This window comes from Marmota flaviventris, chromosome 3 (genome assembly GCF_047511675.1).
Source record: "Marmota flaviventris isolate mMarFla1 chromosome 3, mMarFla1.hap1, whole genome shotgun sequence".
Taxonomy (NCBI): domain Eukaryota; kingdom Metazoa; phylum Chordata; class Mammalia; order Rodentia; family Sciuridae; genus Marmota; species Marmota flaviventris.
The window spans coordinates 78,249,915-78,263,454 of record NC_092500.1 but is presented as its reverse complement, the minus strand read 5'-3'; the positions used below and the strand labels follow the sequence as shown (position 1 = coordinate 78,263,454).

The 13,540-nt window shown below is 37.3% G+C and overlaps 1 pseudogene; it reads right to left on the bottom strand.

Moving 5' to 3' along the window:
* Nucleotides 1-12,686: 12,686 nt before the first annotated feature.
* LOC114091635 (golgin subfamily A member 7 pseudogene) lies at nucleotides 12,687-13,195 on the bottom strand (annotated as a pseudogene).
* Nucleotides 13,196-13,540: the final 345 nt, after the last annotated feature.

Sequence of the window (13,540 nt, the reverse complement as noted above, 5' to 3'; positions counted from 1 at the left end):
TTAAGTCACCAGTAGTGGGTAGACACATTTAGAAAACTGTCAAGAGAGAAATTCATATAAAAACTAAAAGCAGTTGTCAGCCGATCTGGTGGGTTATGGACTTGCTTTTGCAGACAACTTAATGATCAGAAATAATAAACAGGAGAGAACTGGTATGAGTTGTCATCTATTTTTTGAGCTAAATGTTCTAACATTTATGAATGACTAAGTGATGAGACATCAATCTAGAATGCTTTTGCATTTCACATTCATATGTGAATAATTGAGAGGGCTTAATGAGCTTTCTTTAGCTTCTGAGTAATACACAATTCTAAGATGAGGAAAGAAAACTTTGCTTTGCCTTTTAGGGAGAGTGCCCCTGGATGGAAATACTGGGAACTTCAAAAATTCCTATGAAATTACTTAAAGGCCCTAAATAAGAGAAGAGTTTTTACTTTTATTTGACCCAGTCAGATGCTGAAAATGAGCAAAATTGTGTCTTTTTTTTTGACTATAGACTAGAGCATGAAAATTTATATTGTTACCAATAATAGTTGCTTTTTTTGCTAGGTTATTTTATTTTAATACATACCAGTGAGTGTGTATTAAGCACCTGCTAAGTAAGAGATAAAAGAGGAGAGATGAGGAGAGGGTAGAACATGGACAGCTTGGCATTTTCTTCAGCAATAAATGGAAGTTGTCAAGAAAACAGAAAACATGATGAAACCTGTGCTTTGGGAAAATATAACGGGCAGTGGGGTGTAAGACATTGGTGGATTCCATTCCCAGTAGCAGGGGGAAAAGACCTTGGTGGAGAATGAAGCTGGGGAGAGAAATGTCATGGCTGAAGACATGGAGAGGAAGATAGGTTTAATGGAGTTGGCTTTTGTGAGCTATTACTATGACTTTAAAAAAAATTGCAATTTAGAAAGAGTGAATGCTCAGTACTATAGAGATACAGACACACCCTTGTTTATAGCAGCACAATTCTTAATCGCCAGGTTATGGAACCAGTCTAGGTATTTTGTCAACAGATAAATAGATAAAGAAATGTGGGAAATATTCACAACGGATTTTGATTCAGTCATAAAGAATGGAATTATGTCATTTACAAAAAAATGAATGGAACTGGAAAACATCATGTTAATCAAAAAAATTCAGACTCAGAAAGTCAAGGGTTGTATAATTTCTCTCATAGGTGGAAGCTAGAGAGAATAAAGGAAAAAAGGAATTTCATGGGGGAGAGGGGGAAAGTCCTGGGGGATGAAATTGATCAAATATGCCACAATGAGACCCTTATTCTATATAATTATTATGTACCAATTTAAAAAACAAAAAAGTGAATTTTCAAAAATAATTTTTTTAAAAGGTAGTAGAATATGTACTGTCATTTGTTGAGGAGAAGAAACTGTCAAAGATGGTGAAGTTCTAAGTCCTAAGAGCTGGGTTGAGACTGAGTTCAATCTGTTCCCATTAGTCCCTAAATTTGCTAAAATTGTCCCTGGCTCATACTTTCCTCAGTTTCTTAGAGAAACTTGGGCTCAAATTTTAGGGTAAGGCTTCATTTCTTTTCTCCCTGTCTTGGCTTTTGCAACCAGTACCCAAGTTTTGTTCTTTTGCTTGGGTGAAATGGCCTCCTAATGGATGGCATTAACACAAGGTTTTGTTTTGTCTTATCTTCAATCTTTCTCACATTCTATTGACAATTTTACCTTAATCTTAAAATTGCTGCTTTGGTCAAAATTATTGCTGCTATAAACAAGCATATGTCTGTTTCAATAGTTTTATTGATTCCAATTTGCTTAATAGATTGAATATAAACTCATTGACTTGGAATATAAAACTTCCTTGCTTCTAGCCTCATTTCTAATTCTTCTTTTTTTTGGGGGGGGGGGGGGGGTACCAGGGATTGAACTCAGGGGTGCTCAACCACTGAGCCCCATTCCCAGCCCTGTTTTGTATTTTACTTAGAGACAGGGTCTCACTGAGTTGCTTAGCACCTTGCTATTGCTGAGGCTGGATTTGATCCTCCTGCCTCAGCCTCCTGCCTCAGCTTTGATACTCTTGCCTCAGTTGGGATTACAGGTGTGTACCACTGTGTTTGGCTTGTTCTTTGTTTTTAAAGAAAAGTTTTACAAATGTTTTAATATTTCAGCAAAGTGTGTCTGCAACAGGTTTAAAAGACAGACACTATTTTCATCTGTAGATAAACAAAGAAGAAATTAAATCTGAGAGATTAAATCCAGTATTAGTAACTGTATCTCAGATACAACAATTTTTTTTGTGTGTGCCAGGTATTGAACTCAGGGGCACTCAACCACTGAACCACATCTCCAGCCCTATTTTGTGTTTTATTTAGAGACAGGGTCTCACTGAATTGTTTAGTGCCTTACTTTTTTTTTTAACATTTCATATATGTTTTTTTTCTTTTCTTTTTTTTATTGGTTGTTCAAAACATTACAAAGCTCTTGACATATCATATTTCATACATTAGATTCAAGTGGGTTATGAACTCCCATTTTTACCCCAAATATAGATTGCAGAATCACAACGGTTACACATCCACATTTTTACATAATGCCCTATTAGTAACTGTTGTATTCTGCTACCTTTCCTATCCTCTACTATCCCCCCTCCCCTCCCCTCCCATGTTCTCTCTCTACCCCATCTACTGTAATTCATTTCTCTCCTTGTTTATTTTCCCATTCCCCTCACAACCTCTTATATGTAATTTTGTATAACCATGAGGGTCTCCCTCCATTACCATGCAATTTCCCTTTTCTCTCCCTTTCCCTCCCACCTCATGTCTCTGTTTAATGTTAATCTTTTCCTCCTGTTCTTCCTCCCTGCTCTGTTCTTAGTTGCTCTCATTATATCAAAGAAGACATTTGGCATTTGTTTTTTAGGGATTGGCTAGCTTCACTTAGCATAATCTGCTCTAATGCCATCCATTTCCCTGCAAATTCCATGATTTTGTCATTTTTAAGGGCAGAGTAATACTCCATTGTGTATAAATGCCACATTTTTTTTTTTTATCCATTCATCTATTGAAGGGCATCTGGGTTGGTTCCACAGTCTAGCTATTGTGAATTGTGCTGCTATGAACATCAATGTGGCAGTATCCCTGTAGTACGCTCTTTTAAGGTCTTCAGGGAATAGTCCGAGAAGGGCAATAGCTGGGTCAAATGGTGGTTCCATTCCCAGCTTTCCCAGGAATCTCCATACTGCTTTCCAAATTGGCCGCACCAATTTGCAGTCCCACCAGCAATGTACAAGAGTACCCTTTTCCCCACATCCTCACCAGCACTTGTTGTTGTTTGACTTCATAATGGCTGCCAATCTTACTGGAGTGAGATGGTATCTTAGGGTGGTTTTGATTTGCATTTCTCTGACTGCTAGGGATGGTGAGCATTTTTTCATGTACTTGTTGATTGATTGTATGTCCTCCTCTGAGAAGTGTCTGTTCAGGTCCTTGGCCCATTTGTTGATTGGGTTATTTGTTATCTTATTGTTTAATTTTTTGAGTTCTTTGTATACTCTGGATATTAGGGCTCTATCTGAAGTGTGAGGAGTAAAAATTTGTTCCCATGATGTAGGCTCCCTATATACCTCTGTTATTGTTTCTCTTGCTGAGAAAAAACTTTTTAGTTTGAGTAAGTCCCATTTGTTGATTCTTGTTATTAACTCTTGTGCTATGGGTGTCCTATTAAGGAATTTGGAGCCTGATCCCACAATATGTAGATCGGAGCCAACTTTTTCTTCTATCAGACGCAGAGTCTCTGATTTGATATCAAGCTCCTTGATCCATTTTGAGTTAACTTTTGTGCATGGCGAGAGAAAGGGATTCAGTTTCATTTTGTTGCATATGGATTTCCAGTTTTCCCAGCACCATTTGTTGAAGATGCTATCCTTCCTCCATTGCATGCTTTTAGCCCCTTTATCAAACATAAGATAGTTGTAACTTTGTGGATTAGTCTCTGTGTCCTCTATTCTGTACCATTGGCCCACCCGCCTGTTTTGGTACCAGTACCATGCTGTTTTTGTTACTATTGCTCTTTAGTATAGTTTGAAATCTGGTATTGCTATGCCACCTGATTCACACTTCTTGCTTAGAGTTGCTTTTGATATTCTGGATCTTTTATTTTTCCATATGAATTTCATGATTGCTTTATCTATTTCTACAAGAAATGCCATTGGGATTTTGATTGGCATTGCATTAAACCTATAGAGAACTTTTGGTAATATCACCATTTTGATGATGTTAGTTCTGCCTATCCGTGAACAGGGTATATTTTTCCATTTTCTAAGATCTTCTTCTATTTCTCTCTTTAGGGTTCTGTAGTTTTCATTGTATAAATCTTTCACCTCTTTTGTTAGGTTGATTCCCAAATATTTTATTTTTTTTGAGGATATTGTGAATGGGGTGTTTTTCCTCATTTCCATTTCAGACATTTTGTTGCTGATATATAGAAATGCCTTTGATTTATGCGTGTTGATTTTATATCCTGCCACTTTGCTGAATTCATTTATTAGTTCTAGTAGTTTCTTTGTAGACCCTTTTGGGTCTTCTAGGTATAGAATCATGTTGTCTGCAAATAGTGATAATTTAAGTTCTTCTTTTCCTATTTTTATGCCTTTAATTTCTTTCATCTGTCTAATTGCTCTGGCCAGTGTTTCGAGAACTATATTGAATAGAAGTGGTGATAGAGGGCATCCCTGTCTTGTTCCAGATTTTAGAGGGAATGCCTTCAATTTTTCTCCATTCAGAATGATGCTAGCCTGAGGCTTAGCATAGATAGCTTTTACAATGTTGAGGTAAGTTCCTGTTATCCCTAGTTTTTCTAATGTTTTGAACATAAAGGGATGCTGTACTTTGTCGAATGCTTTTTCTGCGTCTATCAAGATGATCATATGGTTCTTATCTTTGAGTCTATTGATGTGGTGAATAACATTTATTGATTCCCTTATATTGAACCATCCTTGCATCCCAGGGATGAATCCTACTTGATCATGGCGCACAATGTTTTTGATGTGTTTTTGTATCCGATTCACCAGAATTTTATTGAGGATTTTTGCATCTAGGTTCATTAGAGATATTGGTCTGTGGTTTTCTTTCTTTGAGGTGTCTTTGTCTGGTTTCGGAGTCAGGGTGATGTTGGCCTCATAGAATGAATTTGGAAGAGCTCCCTCTTTTTCTATTTCCTGAAATAACTTGAAAAGTATTGGTATTAATTCTTCTTTAAAGGTTTTGTAAAACTCCGCTGTATACCCATCCAGTCCTGGGCTTTTCTTCGTTGGTAGTCTTTTGATTGCTTCTTCTATTTCATCCATTGATATTGGTCTGTTCAAATTGTGTGTATCCTCCTGACTCAGTCTGGGCAAATCATATGACTTAAGAAATTTATCGATGTCTTCACTATCTTCTATTTTATTGGAATATAGGTTTTCAAAATAATTTCTAATTGTCTTCTGTATTTCTGTAGCATCTGTTGTGATATTGCCTTTTTCATCCCATATGTTAGTAATTTGAGTTCTCTCTCTTCTTCTCTTCGTTAGCATGGCTAAGGGTCTGTCGATCTTATTTATTTTTTCAAAGAACCAACTTTTAGTTTTGTCGATTTTTTCAATAGTTTCTTTTGTTTCAATTTCGTTGATTTATGCTCTGATTTTAATTATTTCTTGCCTTCTGCTACATTTGCTGTTGTTTTGCTCTTCCTTTTCTAGGGCTTTGAGATGAAGTGTGAGCTCATTTATTTGTTGGTTTTTTCTTTTTTTGAGGAATGACCTCCAGGCGATGAATTTCCCTCTTAAAACTGCTTTCATTGTGTCCCATAGATTCTGATATGTTGTGTCTGTATTTTCATTTTCATTTATCTCTAAGAATTTTTTGATTTCCTCCTTTATGTCTTCTGTAACCCATTGATCATTCAGTAACATATTGTTCATTTTCCATGTGATATAGGGTTTTTCCTTCCTTCTTTTATCATTGATTTTCAGTTTCATTCCATTATGATCAGATAAAATGCATGGTATTATCTCCACCCATTTATATTTACTGAGGGTTGCCCTATGGCATAATATATGGTCTATTTTTGAGAAGGATCCATGTGCTACTGAGAAAAAAGTATATCCACTTGATGATGGTTGATATATTCTATATATGTCAGTTAAGTCTAGGTTATTGATTGTGATATTGAGTTCTATAGTTTCTTTATTCAACTTTTGTTTGGAGGATCTGTCCAATGGTGAGAGAGGTGTGTTGAAGTCACCCATAATTATTGTGTTGTGGTCTATTTGATTCTTGAACTTGAGGAGAGTTTGTTTTATGAACATCGCAGCACCCTTATTTGGTGCATAAATATTGATAATTGTTATGTCTTGTTGGTGAATGGTTCCTTTTAACAGTATATAATGTCCTTCCTTATCCCTTTTGATTAACTTAGTCTTGAAGTCGATTTTATTCGATATGAGGATGGCCACCCCTGCTTGCTTGTGAGGACCGTGTGCGTGGTATATTTTTTCCCAACCTTTCACCTTCAGCCTGTGTATGTCTTTTCCAATCAGATGTGTCTCCTGGAGGCAGCATGTTGTTGGATTTGTTTTTTTAATCCATGTTTCCAGCCTATGTTGCTTTATTGGAGAGTTTTAGCCATTAACGTTTAGAGTTACTATTGATACATGGTTTGTACTTCCAGCCATGTTTGATTATTTATCTTTTTTTTTTAATTTAGTTTGTTTCTCCATGATTAGCTTTCCCCCCGCCCTCTGTCTTTACTGAGGTACTTCCCACTGTTGGTTTTGGTTATTGTTTTTCATTTCTTCCTCGTGTAGTGTTTTGCTCAAGATGCTTTGCAGTGCTGGTTTTCTGGCTGCAAATTCTTTTAACTTTTGCTTATCATGAAAGATTTTTATTTCGTTGTCGTACCTGAAGCTTACTTTTGCTGGATACAAAATTCTTGGTTGGCATCCATTGTCTTTCAGTGTTTGAAATACGTTGTTCCAGGATCTTCTCGCTTTCAGCATCTGTGATGAAAAATCCATTGTTAACCTTATTGGTTTACCCCTGAATGTAATCTGCCTCCTTTCTCTTGTAGCTTTTAATATTTTCTCTTTGTTCTGTGTATTGGATATCTTCATAACAATGTGTCTTGGCATTGGTCTACTGTGATTTTGTGTGCTCGGTGTCCTGTATGTATCGACAATTTGTATATCCGTTTCCTTTTTTATTTCTGGAAAATTTTCTATAATTATTTCATTCAGCAGGTTGCTCATTCCCTTGGTTTGAACCTCTATACCTTCCTCTACCCTGATGACTCTTAAGTTTGGTTTTTTTATGTTATCCCATATCTCTTGGATGTTTTTCTCATGAGTTTTTACCAGCCTTTCTGAGTTGGCTAGACTCTTTTCAAGATGATATATTTTGTCTTCATTATCTGATGTTCTGGCTTCTATTTGCTCCACTCTGTTAGTGATACTCTCATTTGAGTTTTTAATTTGGTTTATAGTTTCCTGCATTTCTAGAATTATTGTTTGATTTTTTTTTTATAATCTCTATCTCCTGATAAAGATGCTTATTTGCTTCTTTTATCTGTTTATGTAATTCATTTTCAATGTGTTCTTTCACTGTTTGAATTTGCTGTCTCATATCCTCTTTAAGATTCCATTCCATCTGTCTAAGGTATTCCTTGAGTTCTTTATTTGGCCATTTTTCTGATGCCTCTAGGTCCTCCTGAATATTTGGGCTGTCCTACATTGTTTGTACTCCTTTTCTTCCTTGCTTTTTCATGCTGCTCATGTTACTTCTTGTTCTGTTTGACTGCTGAATTACTGTTTACTCCTATAAATTTATTTGTTGATTGGGAGGAAAGGTATTAGAAGGGAAGGGAAGAAGTCACTAAAGAGAATGAGAGTAAGCAGGTAGAATTCAAGGAAGGGGGAATAAGGAAATTGAAAAGAAATGAAAAGACAAAAGAAAAAAATAGAAAATAAAAAAATTAAAAAAATTAAAAAAAGTAAAAAAAATTAAAATAAAAAAATAATAAAAAAAATTTAAAAAATAAAAAAAAAAATGAAAATGAAAAAAAAAAACCCAAAATTTAATAAATGCAGTCTTAGAGTTTGATTAACTTCTCTTCCAGTAGGTGGAGCTGTGCCCACTGGGCCAAGCTTCTCCTCTCAGCAGCTCCTCCTCCCAGACTGGGCGGGTCTCCAGTCCTGAGTGCCTAGGGCCTTCTCTTGTGTCTAGTCACTTCTCCACTTTTCCTCAAGCCAGGCCCCGCTCACCGGTGATGCTCACCACAATACTGGCTACACGCCAGGTCTGCTCCTCCCAGGAGCCCTATTTTCTTGAACGACTGGGCACACTCTCCCCGTTTGCTGTTCCCTGAGACCCTAAGTTTGTGGAGCTTGGGGCTGAGAACCCTCAGAGTAATTTTGCTTGCCCTCCGGTAGCCACGCCCCCAGTAGCTGGTGCAAGAGACCTCAGTTGTCAGCACTGGTGGGAGCGGTAGCCGGGGGTTCCACGCTGTGGGTCCCGCGCCACTCCTGATTCCCTTGGTCTGACTATCGTGCTCTCGGGAGAGCTGGGAGGGGCCCTTAAGGTTTTCCCACTGTGTGGAGAGGAAGGGCTAGGGGATTACACACCTGTCGCTGCCGGTTTCAATGAAGTTATCTCCTCCACCGCATTCTGGTGACGTCAGTTCTTTGCCATGGTGGTATCCCATGCAAATGGCGACAATTCGTTCCCTTTGCCGGGTGACCAATGCAACGGGTGGGTCCTGACTGGCTCTCCCAAGCCCCGTCTCAATCCTGTGGCCACTGCCTATGAAGGCTCGGTTGGTATTAACCTCCGCAGGTTCAGAAGGGCCGACCAGTTGTTTCAGCGGGATCGTTTAGTGCTGAGTCACAGCAGTTTGTCTGCGAGACGCAGGCGAACTGGAGCTTGAATTCAGCGGATCCGGGCTCGGTGTTTGTGATCCTGAGCAAACAGCATTTAGACGGTTTACGACTCCCTATGCCCGCGCAGCTGAAGAGGTCAGAGGCTTGATCTCTCCGCGCCAGCCGCCATGTTGGATCTCCTCTAGTGCCTTACTTTTGAACTTGCGATCTTGCCATCCTCCTGTCTCAGCCTCCCCCACTGCTGGGATTACAGGCAAGAGTGGCGCCTGGCTACAATAACTTTTAACTGTTTCACTTTCTCTTAGTATATTTCTTTCTTTTTTTTTTTTTTGGTATTGAAATTTTTAATAGGGATTGGCATTAAATCTGTATAACAGTTTTAGTAGTATGGCCATTTTTGACTATGCTAATTCTGCCTATCCAAGAGCATGGAAGATCTTTCCATCTTTTGAGGTCTTGTCTTCTTCAATTTCTTCCTTTGGGGTTCTATAGTTTTCATTGTAGAGGTCTTCTACCTCTTTTGTTAGATTGATTCCCAAGTATTTTATTGTTTTTTGAGGCCATTGTGAATGGGGTGATTTTTGTAATTTCTCTTGCAGTGAATTCACCACTTATATATAGAAATGCATTTGATTTCTGGGTATTGATTTTATATCCTGCTATTTTGCTGAATTCATCTATAAATTCTAGAAGTTTTTGGTGGAATTTTTGAATCTTCTAAATATAGAGTCATGTCATCAGCAAATAGTGATAGTTGGAGTTTTTCTTTTCCTATGCGTATTCCTTTAAGTTCTTTCGTCTGATTGCTCTAGCTAGGGTCTCAAGGACTATTTGAATAGAAGTGGTGAAAGAGGACATCCTTGTCTTGTTCTAGGTTTTAGAGGGAATGCTTTCAATTTTTCTCCATGTAGAATGATGTTGGCCTTGGGCTTAGCATAGATAGCTTTTACAATGTTGAGTTATGTTCCTGCTATCTCTAGTCTTTCTAGTGTTTTGAACATGAAGAGATGCTGTATTTTGTCAAATTATTTCTCAGCATCTAGTAGATAATCATATGATTCTTATCTTTAAGTCTATTGATGTGATGAGTTACATTTATTGATTTCTGTATGTTGAACCAACTTTGCATCCCTGGGATCTACCCTAGTAGATCATGGTGCAATATCTTTTTAATATGTTTTTGTATGTGATTTGCCAGAATTTAATTGAGAATTTTTGCATCTATCAGGGATATTGATCTGACGTTTTCTTTCTTTGATGTGTCTTTGTCTGGTTTTGGAATCAGGGTGATACTAGTCTCATAGAATGAGTTTGGTTGGGTTCTCTCCTCTTCTATTTTATGGAATAATTTGAAGAGTATTGGTATTAACTCTTCCTTGAAGGTCTTGTAAAACTCGGCTCAGAATCTTTCTGGTTCTGGGCTTTTCTTGGTTGGTAGGCTTTTGATGGCATCTTTTATTTTCTTACTTGAGATTGATCTGTTTAAATCGTATATGTCCTCCTGATTCAGTTTGGGCAGATAATGTGCCTTTAGAAATTTGTTGGTGTCTTTGGGATTTTCTATTTTACTGGAGTATAAATTTTCAAAATAGTTTCTAATTATCTTCTGAATTTCAATAGTGTCTGTCATTATATTTCCTTTTTCATCATGGATTTTAGTAATTTGAGTTTTCCCTCTCCTTCTCGTTAGGGTGGCTAAGGGTTTATCAATTTTATTTATTTATTTTTTAAAAACAGTTTTTTGTTTTGTAATTTTTTTGCAATTATTTCTTTTGTTTCAATTTCATTGATTTCAGTCCTGATTTTAATTATTTCCTGTCTTCTACTTTTGGTGTTGATCTTTTCTTCTTTCTCTATAGCTTTGAAATATAATGTCAGATGGTTTATTTGTTGACTTTTTATTATTTTAATGAATGAGCTCAATGCAATGAACTTTTCTCTTAATACAGCCTTTATAGTGTCCCAGAGATTTTGATATGTTGTATTGGAGTTCTCATTTATCTCTAAGAATTTTTTTAACCTCCTCCCTGATATCTTCTATTATCCATGTATCATTCAATAGCATATTGTTTAGTCTCCAGGTGTTGGAGTAGCTTCTATTTTTATTTTATCATTTGCCGCAGTCTGGTTGGGCAAATAACCGGGAGGTGACAAGCAACTTGAAGGTTGAAGCGGGAACTACTTTATTGCAAGTGAAGTCAGCGGGAACTGAGCGAGAACTCAAAGTAGCGGGCTCCTAAGGTATTGGAACCGCTTCTCTGTGGGACAGCAGAGGTATATATACTTAACTAATTACACACAGCTTGACTCAATTAACATCATCTTGATACAGCAGTCAGCCAATAAGGAATCCTCATCATCTTAATGGCTCGATGGTGTTGCTTCACAAACCACTCCTCCTGGCAAACTGCCAGTCGCCATCTTGACTTGATTTGCATTCCCAACAATCATTGATTTCTAATTCCATTCCATTATGGTCAGACAGAATGCAGGGTAGTATCTCTATTTTTTTTGTATTTGCTAAGACTTGCTTTGTGACATAACATATGGTCTATTTTAGAGAAGGATTCATGTGCTGCTGAGAAAAAAAATGTATTCACTTATTGATGGATGAAATTCTCCTAGAATATTTCTTAACTTTCTTCCTAATAGAGTCTCTCAATTTCCCAAAAGAATAAAGGGCATAAGAAACCTCAACATTAAGAATTTATAGATGAAAAAAGAGCTAGAGATATTGACTCAGGCTTGAGAGTTTAATTGGAGAGTCATTTAACTTACTTTATTTCAACTTCAATAATAAGATTTATGTGCATTGAATATTGTATATAAAAATACATAAATCATAAGGTTGCCAATAATGGCAAAATTAGCAATATACACCTTCATGTATAACTAAAAGGATCCCCCTCACCCAAATCAGCAATATACAGTGTTATTTGTATCAACTTTTTTCTCATAAGTTATGTTTATAACAAAATTATAGTTAAAATATTTATTACATTTACTTATTACACATTCAGGGACAGAGTGGAACATATGTGTGCATTGGTTTAGCATCCACTTTATTGTGCTTACTTATTTGTGTGATGAATAAGCAATATATTTCACAACTTTCCAACATTCAAGATAATGCAATAATAACATAAAAGTCCCCAAAGAAAGTAACTGGAGATTACATTAAATACTTCTTTAATTAGGTTTGATTGCTATAATAAAACAAATAACATAATACATTATTTTTTCCAATGATCTTGGGCTTGAGAAACTGAACAGCAGAAATCAATTTTAAGATTTGAATCATGGCAAAACTGTTAGTTCTTAGAAAGTTGGGAGAAACATTAGCAAGACCACTGGTATAATCTACCCCTCACCTGGAAAAAAGGCTTTTATTAAGTTTGCGAGTTAAGACTGAACATTGGCTAAGATTTGACTTGTTTAAGTCTCAAGCCACCTGGGAAACTGGGCCAAGAAGGGAAGAGAATCAATGGTACTGACGGTAGGTGAGAAATAAACTGCTTGGACTGCATATTTTATTAAAACATTTAAGATTAAAAAATACAGTGAAATACTTCATTGTGTTTTCTCAGAAATGAACCAAAAGATTATAGATTTGAAGACATGATTTGGAGACACAAAGTGGATGCTGAGTGACTAGAGGTCACTCCAGGTGTAGAATTGTAGAAAGTTGGTCCTTGGAGTAAATGACATTGTGGCTCTGGCAGCAGATACACAGGAATGATGCTTTGGAGATAAGGTAGGGACAGTCTGTGGTTGGCCAGTGGGCAGATGAGGATCTTTAATCCTATGGTTTATCTTCTGTTGCTTATGCCTCTTTCTTCATAAATGGTTTTAAATAGCTCTAAGTCCTCTCTCAATAAAGTCTGTCAGGAGGAGGACTTGGGGAGCATATATCTTCTCACTCTGCTCTTGCATGTGTTTGGAGATGCTCTTCAGAACCTTCTCATAGTTCACAAGCAGAAGATGGTATATGCTGTCAAAAAAGCCAAACAGTCTTCAAGATCTGACTGTCCCCCAGCTTCTCTGCTTCTACATAGAGGTTATTTATAGTTCAAACTTTTTCTTTAAACTGTTGCCTATCAATCTGATTCTCCAGCTCCATGGGGAGCTTGATCTGGAATTGGGAGTGGGTGTCACTGCTGTAGTCCTGTAGAATGATTACCTTTCGGACACCAGGGCCTGCTGTAGCCTCTTGCAGGGCACAGGACCAGCCGTAGGGCACAGGACCAGCCGTACGGCACGCTACCTCAGCTGCTGTCTTGTGTCTTCCTGATGATTCTTCAACGCTGTTGCATCTCATTTACTCAACATACATCAATGGTGACTAAGTACCAGACCAGTTGCTGATGCAGAGCACAAGAAAGAATGAGCCTTGCTTCCAGTGCTACTGCCAGCCTGCGGGAACCTTGTGTGAATTAGAAAAAGTAATTTTTTTTCTTCAAAAGGACAACATCATTTACTGTCATTGCCAGAAAAATTTATAGTAAATGAGTAATTATGGTAGCTCTGATTGCAATAGTGCCCTGTGGATGTGGTGGGTTAGGCAGGCCATCCTACGGAACAGTGTGTAGTCTTCACAGGTAAGTAAAACGACCCCTGCCCTTAAGTCAAGGAAGGAAGAAGAGGACCAGGCAGAGGAAAGAGA